Source organism: Monodelphis domestica, chromosome 8, assembly GCF_027887165.1.
Source record: "Monodelphis domestica isolate mMonDom1 chromosome 8, mMonDom1.pri, whole genome shotgun sequence".
Taxonomy (NCBI): Eukaryota; Metazoa; Chordata; class Mammalia; order Didelphimorphia; family Didelphidae; genus Monodelphis; species Monodelphis domestica.
Genome location: NC_077234.1, coordinates 259,752,838 through 259,763,107, shown reverse-complemented (window position 1 = coordinate 259,763,107; position 10,270 = coordinate 259,752,838). Strand labels below are relative to the sequence as shown.

The 10,270-nt window shown below is 41.0% G+C and overlaps 1 long non-coding RNA gene across 1 annotated transcript; it reads right to left on the bottom strand.

The window, feature by feature from the left end:
• Nucleotides 1–2,498: 2,498 nt before the first annotated feature.
• LOC130455810 (uncharacterized) lies at nucleotides 2,499–9,566 on the bottom strand. The gene is made up of 3 exons (XR_008913961.1): nucleotides 6,718–9,566; nucleotides 5,046–5,164; nucleotides 2,499–4,620 (listed from the first exon to the last, which is right to left on the bottom strand). It is a non-coding gene; the product is annotated as an uncharacterized LOC130455810 (long non-coding RNA).
• Between the last annotated feature and the right edge of the window lie 704 nt (nucleotides 9,567–10,270).

Here is a 10,270-nt window from a genome sequence, read left to right as displayed (position 1 = left end):
TATCTATCGTAGATGTGTTTCTTGTAAACAACATAGGTAAGGATTAGGGTTTTTAATCCACCCTTCAATCTGGTTCCACTTTATGGGTAAGTTTATTACATTTCACAGTTATGATTACCATATGTGGTGTCCCTTCCATCTTGATTTCTTCCTTTAATCCTTCCCTTTCTTCTTTCATTCTTTCCCCTCCACAGCTATATTTTGTTTTTAATCACTCCCTCCATTCCTCCTCCCTTATATTACTCCTTTTCCCACCACCACCCTTCTTATTCATTTCCTATTGGTCTATAGGGTTTTTAATCATCCCTCCCAATTTCTCCTTTCATTATATTACTCCCCTCCTTACTACCCGCCTTCCTTATTCCCTTTCTACTTCTCTATAAGGTAATCTGGGATGCTATACCCCAATGAAGCTGGCTCTCCTTCACTCTCTGAACCAATTCCAATTAGATTAAGGTTTAAACGTTACCCATAACCATCCTTATCCTCCCCTCCATTTTAATAATTCTGCCCCCATGCCTCTTTATATGACATAATTGATCGCATTGTACTTCTCTCTTCCCATTTCTCTTAGTGCAATCCTCTTTTTCATCTGTAGATTTTTTTTACATTTTATCCTAAAGAACTTGCTACCTCATGTTCTGTCTATGTATACTTCTCCATTTGGCCCATTCTACTTTTCAGCAAACTATTTTTCCTTGAATTTATTTTTTTGCCTCCCCCACCCCCCAGTATATCAATTCTTTTTTTTTAAGAACTCCTTTCTTCATTGGATTTTTGTGCTTTTATTTTACTAGTTGACCAATTTTGCTTTTTAAGCTGTTATTTTATTTTTGCATGACTTTCTTTTCCCCATTTGTCTTCAAACTGCCTTATTTGATTTTTGAATTTCTTTTTTTTATTTCTTATAGAAACTAATTCCTATTTTTCTTTGAAATTTTTGATGTGTTTGCTTGAATCTCAATGTCTCCTTTTGATTGAATGCTTTGTTCTTTGTTTCCATAGAAATTTTCTACAGTTAGATGTTTCTTGTACTATTTCCTCATTTTCCCAGCCTTTTTAAGGCTGTTGACTGAGAGTTTTGAATGCTGATGATTCTGTCTCCTTTGCTGATGGCTTGCAGGTCTCAGCACTTGGAACTATTTTTGTGACGGGTTTTACCACAACAGATGCTTGAGAGGGTCAAGTGCTATGGACTTCCAAGCCTCACTAAGGGCTTATTCCAGTGTCTTGGATTTCAAGAGGTGGGTCTGGGGTCTGGAGTACTCTGTTTTTAGTGTAGGCATGGTCCCAGGATCCTGAAATTTATATAGGCTCAAGCTAAGAACTGGCACAGTAAATGTGTATGTGTGTATGGGGGGGAGGGTCAGCCAACACTCCTCTGTGTGCAGTTTTGCTTCCAGTTTCCATGAAAATCAACTCTATATGTGTATCTTTCAAGTTGTGTTGAGTAGTAGAGCCCCCTCACTCCATATTACTAGTTTTTCAATTCCTATTGTTTTGATGATTTTTTTAAAGATTGATTTGTAAGGACTCTTAGAATGTTTCCAGCTTTTGTTGCTAATAATCCATTTTCTTGATTCTGATCCCTTGAAGATTTCTGAAAGTAGATATCTAAATTATTTTTCTGATCATGGCTTTCAGACAGTTTAGTAATTCTTAGATTATCTCTCCTAGGTTTATTTTCCAAGTCAGTTGTTTTCCCAGGAGATATTTCACATTTTCTTCTATTTTTTCATTCTTTTGATTTTGTTTCTTGAAATCTTATAGAATTATAAACTTCTAGTTGCCCATATATAATTTTTAAGGCATGGGGTTTTTGAGTAAGCTTTTTGTACATCCTTTTTCATTTGACCAATTATATATTTGTAGAGTTCTTTTCTGCAGTTAATTTTTGTACCTCTTTTTCTGAAGGTCCAATTATGTCTCTCAAGAAGGTTTTCTTTTTGGTGGACTTTTTAATATATTTTTCCATTTCAGCAATTCTACTTTTTAAGAAATTCTTCTCTTCTTTGGATATCTGTGACTCTTTTATCAACTGGTTCATTCTGTTTTTTAACGTATTAATTTCCTCTGTATTTTTGTGCCTCCTCTAGTAAGTTGCTGACAATTTTTTCATGATTTTCTTGTATTACTCTCTTTTCTTTTCCCTGTTTTTCTTTTACCTCTTTTTAAACTAAAATTAATTTTAAGTTGCCATTTTAATTCTTTTTCAGTTTGAGAGCAATTCATATTTTTCTTGTAATCTCTGGATATATTAGTATTATTATGTTCTTCACTCTTTCAATAAGCAAATTGAGGAACATAAGTGGTTTGCCCAAGATCAGACTCTTAAGTGTAATAAGTAGTAGATCTACATTTTAAGTCAAGGCCCTCTGATTTCAGATCCAGTATTCTTTCTATTGTTCCACATCCTTTTCACCTCAGTCTCCTCATTTGTAAACTGGATATAATAATTCTTTGCCTACCTCAAATGTTTTTAAAGTTCTCTGGAGGAGTAAAAAAAATGAATTACTTTTTATTTTAGTAATTTACTCAAAGTGCAGGGATTCAAGATTATACACTCACTGATAACATTTTCAAATCTGAAGATCAAAGATTTAGAGTCAAAAGAGTCATTTTTTCAGACAAAAAAGTCCGTGAGTCACAGAAAGATTAAATGATTTGTCCAGGGTAATGCAACTAGTAAATATTTGAGATATTATTAAGACTCATATTTCCTTCACTCTGAGTTCACTACTCTATACAAAATATGTGTGCCTTTTTTATTTAGATCCTCTTTAAAAACAAGTGTTGAGCAATTATTAGAGCAATACTACTACCAAGTAGATTTTTCCAAAGAGGTAAATGACAGAGTGTAAGGCCACAGATATATGGGAATGTCTGTACTCTTTTAGTTTTGAATATCTAGAAATAAAAGGGAATTCCATTATTTGAAGAACGGTTTAATAAACTGTGGTAAATTAATATAGTGAAATGCAACCTAAGGAATAACAAATATCAAGATTTCAGAGAAAATGGGTAATTTTATATGAATGGACTTAGAGTGAAGTAAACAGAACCAGGAGAAAAATTTATACCATGACCATAACAATATGTAAAAGAAAATATTTTCTTTTTTTTTTCTATTTTCAGGTGGAGTGGTATATTTGAAATAGAAATGCCAATTTTTATGTTCATGTTCTATTACTTATGTGGCCTTAGTCCAGTCACTTAACTTCTGGGACCTTCAATTTCCTCAGCTATAAAAGGAAGTGGTGGGATTAGATGTCTCCACAACCTTACAGATAAAATCCATGAACTTTGACACAGTGTTCAATAATGTCTTCAGAGATCTGAGGTAATACATTGTCCCCCATTTTTCTTCTTGAGAATAAAGAGGTGGGGTACAGCTATTGATTAATGTATACATTTTCAGAGGTGAGTTACATTTTTTCTTGACTACTAATTTTTATAAGGGAGGGTTCTATGTGGAGGAAATAGAAAAAGGTATGAATATTAAAAAATTTTGTTTTAAAGAGACAGTTATAAAACATCATTCTGCCTAGCAGTACCCCTTTTCTGCTAAGCTAATCCCCTTCATTAAAGTTTTGATCTAAAAACTATTATGTTAGTTTCATGATGTTTTTATTTGTGGTTTTCAAAAATAAATTCCAGAGAATACTAAAATACTAAAATACTAAATACCAAATTTTTCTGAATTTGTTATACATTTGTCCAATGCAGAAATTCCTTCTTGTAAATAACTAGAATACATTTGTAAACTTGAAAAAAATTGCTTAATAAATACAGAAGGCAATAGTTTTATAACTGCTCTACTGTTGGACTGAACAAGTTAATAGCCACCTAAAATTAATCAACATCTTCAGAGAGCTATTAGTACAATGGAGTAATAATGCTTCTCTTTCTATTTAAATTGCTATTCTAATGTATCCTAGATTCATTTTAATTTCTCCTGTTTTCTTTTATATTCTGCCTATGTCAATATTCATTAAATATAATACTATGTATATAACATTATTATTTCTTTTATCACCCTTTAAACATGTTTCTTTTTAAAAAATCATTTGGCTTTTTACTCTTTAGTACTACAACTAACTGGGGTGTAGGGGGTGCTCAGGGAGGGGTAGTATCTCTGGTATGGAGGGCTTGTCGTGCCCTCCGAGGGCAGCTCTCCAGCCTCTGACCCTAACCTGACACCCAGCTCTCACTTGTGGCTCCCAGTAGCTGCTAGCATGCGGCAGCGGCCACACCCCGGGCAACGGCTTCGACAGGCCGGCTAAACCTTGTGAGGGTAGCCATCGGGTCGTCGACCCCTGGTGAACCAGGGCTTTGCTCACCCAGCATGTGAAGACTGCTTCGGCCGAACAGGTGGAAGAAACCAACAAGAAGGTTCAACGGCTGAGAGGGCGACGCAGCAAAGCACTGTGGAGTGATCAGGGCGTGTTGGAGCACAAAAGACAACATGGCCATCCAATGCAGCTGAGGAAGTCTCCAGGTGTAACGACTTTTCGTGCCACTGGACCCAGGCTTCCAACGCCAAGAGGGTGGGACTGTCTCTGTGCACCGACTCTTCCACTTAAATCTCCTTCACGCGCAAGTGTCTCTGTGCACACTCATCTACATCACAGATGAAAGCGCACAAAGACGATTGTCATCCTCGGCTACGGAGAGACGACCACTACTACTACTTAAAGTGCAGTGCGTAGTTAACACTGATAAACTTATTTGGGTGGAAGAGATGAGAACTGTGTACTTTCCCAATATAGTTTTAGAAATCAAGAGGAGCCTTCTCCTTTATGACATATCAGGAGTGGGAAAGAAAGGGAATTTAGAAAAATGATCCTGTCTTTTTAGATCGTTGAACCTAGCTTTGCCTACTAGCTGCACTTAGTAATTCTGTGAACTTGGACGTGCTGTTTAACCTCCTTATGCCTCCTTTTACTCAGCTTTGCCAAGAGGGTCCTGGACTAGAGGGACTTTCTAGCTATCAATCCTACATTCCTCATTTGGGGCATTCAAGGATTCAAAGAGAAGATACTTACCTTGAGGACCTTTTCCCCTATCACTTTTCCTTGTCACTTTAGGAATTAGTGCAGTGTCAGGCATCCTGAAGATGCTTAATAAATATTCCCTAAATGTATGGATGCACTTCAATGTGTGCCTATAAGAGGAAACACAAAACTCAAAGTTAAGAATAAGCATTCACATTGCCCCCTTTTACCAAATGCTGGCTATTCCCGATCATATAAGGAGACAGGAAGTCAGAACAACACCAACAAAGTAATATGAAAATAGGGGATACCAGAATAATGACTGGCTTCAAACACGAAAGGGTCTGTTTCATCCCTGCTGCTTCTAGATTCCCAGAGGAGGAAGATCCCTCGTGATTTCTGAGATATTTCTTGCTTACCACCCTTAGAATTTTTCCCATTACAAACCAGCAAAAAGTCATGTCCTGAAAAAGCTAAAGGGAATCTGGGGGAGAACTTGAAGACTAAAGGAAGTGGAAATAAATACAATAAAAGCCTACAAACGGCAATGGCTTTTTTGAACATCATCTCTTGCTTTTTGCTCTAAGTGCTTTGCACAGTGTTTGGAATGATCATATTCCAGAAATCAATACTTTTCACACAGTGTTGAACAGAGCAAAAAGCTAAAAATATGAACTAGGACAGAAAGCAAACAGAATAGGGTGAGACAAAGGCCTGAATAATAGATTTTAGGAAATCGTTGGAGAAAACGTGGTTTTATTGTACCAAGTTGTGAACACACTGAAAGGAAAGCAGAGCCTCATTGACGGCATTCATCTCCATTTCTTGGTGCTAAGCAAGGAAAGGAGACCCAGAAATGCAGCCGTTATCGATTGTCTCTGGGAAGAATACTGATCAGCAAGTCCGGGATGCCGAAGCTTTTCCACAATAACAGCAGGAAAAATATGACCACGTTTGACCGACTCCCAGAAGGTGCCGGAAAACCCTGGCGCGTGTCCCTTTGGAACGCTCTCTGCTAAACAGTAAAGGGTGGTTTTGCTTTTAAGCGACACGCTAGAAGTAACGCGGAAAGAATTACATTACACCCAGTAGTCAGCGCAAGGAATACTGAGGTAGGCCGGGCTTTTTCGGGTTCGGATATCACCTTCTCACTGCATTTAGAGGAAAAGGGGAGCATTCACATGGCACCCAGAGTGTGCAGACGCTGTGCTACGTAGGTGGGATTGGGGATGCCATTTTATAGCTGAGGATACCGGAGCCACGAGAAGCTAAGGCAGTAAGTGTCTGGGCCTAGGACTGGCCGCGGGCAGTCTGCGCTCCAGCCTCGGCACTGCATTCACGGAGCCATCAGGCTGCCTCGGTGGTACGGCTCCCCGGAGCCCCCAGGGCTGCTGGCCGAGTACCCCGGATTCAGTTACCTCTAGTTAAACAGGGGGGAAAATGGGAAAATGGGAAAGTCCCGAAACTAAAACCCAAACAGTCCCCAAATCCAAAGCAGGCGGGGAGAGGAGCGTTTAGCGCCAAGTCCGCCGATGGGACGTCCGGCTCCTCGCTTCCGGTTCCCTACGAGGCTCCCAGGCTGAATTGCCCTGCAGGGTTCTCCCGGCATGCATTTGTCAGAGGGTTGCTCGGGCCGCGGCTAAAGCAACCCCTGCGTGCTCGCAGAATGGCCCCCAGGCGCAGAGCGGCGGCTCGGGGCGTGCCCTGGTGCCTCCCTGCATACCGGCTGGGTAGCTCCGCTTGGTGAGCGCGCCTGCTTGCGTCTTTCCAGGGCTTTTTAAGCAGACGCCGCCGGCCGACGGTCATAATGTGTCCCGGAGCCAGAGCTGTGTCCCGCCAGCCTCCTCCATTTCGGGGGGACAGTGAGGAGACTAAACGCAAAAATGAACGCCAGGGCTTGCTTCAGGGCACGGATTTTGTTCAACAGGGAGGAGGCGGCGGGCATGGTCTAGTGGGCGGGGCGGCCCAAAGGGGGAGGGACAAGCGGACAGCGCCTTCGAGCACCGGAAATGTTGGCGGACCTTGGAGAAGTGAAGGGACGGCCCTCTGGCCAACGACCGGATTCACTGCCCGCGGAGCAGGAGATCGAATGGGGAGCTTGACTGGGGCCTGAGCCCGTCCATCCGGGGGGAAAGTGGGCTCTGGGACTACTACTAGGGCCCGCTGCTGGCCAGGGCAGAATTATTGGGCTTGTGGAGGCTGTGAATTCAGAGGGGCCTGCGGCGACGTTAAAGGGAGGGAGCTCTCTTTTTCTCCTCGGGCTTAGAGAAGTCTCTAGAGAAAGCTCACTGCGATGAGTCACAGGCCCCGAGAGCGAGATTGCTAGTTCAATGAAAGCCGAGAGAGAGAGGGAATGCGGTCAGGAGTCTGAGGCCGACTTTCCGGGTCAGCTCCATCTCTCTGCAGACAGGGGAGAAGCGGAGAATAGCAGAGGCTTAGTCTTTCCCTCCCCTCCCTTCAGGCCTTGGGCCCCTTTGGGAATCAGGTATGAACCCATTCTACAGCACAATCGATATTGAAAAACCGATCATTGAAACGTCACATTTCAGTCAGAAATTAGTAAAAAAATAGATGGAATTTTACCTGCTCTTAGTCAAAATATCCAGAGATCCAGGTAAGAATGCCTGCGCTAAGGAAATCTACCACTACAACAGTCTTGCTAAGCTGAGCTCTGTGAACTTTAAGACATCCATACCAATATTTCACTGCACTTTATTTCCTTTGAAATCGTTTCATACGTTTAAAATTATTATTCTGAAAAAGGCTCCATAAACGTCCATAGAGCGTTAGAGGAATTTATTGCACAGAAAATGATTGAGAATGTTGCCTTTCCTATCTTTTCCTTTCCTTGACTTTCCTTGATAAGGGCCATAAAGAGGGGGCAGTTTTTTTTTTAAACCCTACGTTTTCCCATTATATTTTTGTTTAAATTTTCTCATAAGAGAGAGACAGAGATTGACAGAGACAGAAAGACAAGTAAAGGAAGAATCGGATGAGAAAGAGACAGAGGGGTGCATTGAAGGAATGGTGGAGAGCAAAACAGAGAAGAGAGTTCTCCTGAAATGAAAATCCTTCCTGGATGCATGGGATACGATAACCTAGGGACCTCTTTGGGGCCAGGAAATCACCACATGCCTTGGGCTCTAGAAACAAAGTTCGTTTTTTATAATCGGAATGGAGGGGAAATGATAGGTAGGTTCCTAAAACGAGAGATCTAATCTCCATTCACCCTCTTTCATCTCGTAGCGAATTATTTCTTCTTCTTGAGAATTCACTCAAGCTATTCTAAACTCCTCTCTAAGAGCCAGAAAACCCATCTATCTGGCTATCCTGCTATACTAATTAGTCCCGATTTTAAAAAAGAATAATGAGGAAGGACTCACAGGTGTATTTGAGCCCTTATCTAAAGCCTGGGGTCCCAGATGATTGAACCCTGGGGTTTACCTTCACCTAGTGGATTTCTGACAGATGGATCTCAGGGAGATGATCGCTGTAATTCAGGGAAAAAAAAAACAGTCCACTCCAAGGCAGAGAAAAGATCCTCCTTCCAGATCAGCCACAATAGGAGGCAGAGTTAATGCCAGTAAAAACTCCCACAATCCTTCTCTCCTTGTCAGAATCTTCTCCCAGGGTTTGTATCCAAATTCTCCTCTTTTCCTCTTAAAGCTAATGCATGAAGTTTACTCTATCCCTTCCTTCCTTCCTATACTCCCATGTTAGGTGCTCCTCAGCTCTGAGAATCTATTTGGTTATTATGCTTTATAACATTCCCAAGTGGAATAGCAATGAATACTGAAAGGGCACAATTAGCTATTGTTCATGGAAATGAAGGTTAGAAAGTAAGAAAACATGCTTTTCAGGAGTTAGCTGCCCCCAATTTTGTTCCCACTGGCAGTCAACAGTAAGGGGCAGAATGAAAGTGCTGATAAAGTAAAAAAACCCGCTCAAACAAATGGTGGAGGGAGTCGTTGGGGGGAGTGGCTTTGCCATCACAAAGGCAGCACTTTTTAGAATTTTTAGAAAATTTTAGAAATGAAGCTATTAAGGCCAAAGGAGGTTGTGGTGAGCACAATCTCGCACAGTTACTGCATGCCAGAGTTAGGACTTGAACTCAAGTCCCCCAAAGTCACTACTTTTCCAAACACTATACCATACTACCAAATATCTCAGATGAGAGAGAAGGTGAGAGAAAAATAAATAGAAACCAGCATTTGTGTAGAGACTGTTAGTATTAAAATCCTCTGGAAGGAGTATTTTAATTTATAGCTATTTATCAAATAATAAAAAGTGGGCCAGAGAAAGAAACAGCATCCGTCATTTGTGGCTGGCCACACATTCCCTTAACAGACTCCTCGGAGAGCGGAGAGCCTAGTAGAGTGGGATCGGATCACGAACAGTGGACCCCACTGCAGAAAGTCACAAACATGGAGTTGAGAGACCAAAGTATAACACAGCAGTTCTTCATTCGTTCACAAAAAAAGACATTTTGGACTTTGGATGCTTGAGGAATGTTTAAGTTTAAGTTCAAAGACCCAGTTTAAAGGATCTTCTAATAATAGAAATCCCCCCCCCAACCCTCTTCCCTTCCTTTGTTCCAGTCATAACAGAAATCTTCTTTGACATCGTTAAAAGAGAAGTGAGTAGTTGACTCTTACACCCCAAAAGGCTTTGGAAATTTGAAGTGGACAGGCCAAGGGGTCTGTTTTACAAAGGTGGGGCCTGTTCTAAAAGGAATGACAAAGACTAACTCCTATCTTGTTTGTTGAAATATTAGGGCAAAATGCTTCTTATGAGAAAGTCACAGATTATATCCCACCCATACACATACCTTCCTGCTCTGGATTGCTAGCCCCACAAAAATCCTATGTCCTCCCCCAATTAATGCTCTTAATGATGCCCCTTTGCAAAGCTCCTTCTGTTGGAGGAGTCCGACCTCACCCTATACAGGAAGGGGGGCCCTTCGAAACCCCAGGAATCATGAAATTTTTAGAATGGTACAAGCGCGTCCACCACTATCTTTCCATTAGCCCCCTCTCTTAAGTAGTTTGTCCACATGTAAACAACATGCTTTGTTTCCGTTCCTGTTCAACTAGAGGGTGAGTTAAGAAGCAGAATTGTACTTCAATCATAATATCAAGCCTTTCTCCCTTTTTCAAATACAAAGGTTTGGGGTGTGTGTGTGTGGGGGGGGGGGTACCAAAGAAATAGTACAGAGTAGTTTTAAATTTTCATGGACCTTAAAGTCTGTAAAGCACTATGAATATAATTTCACTTTA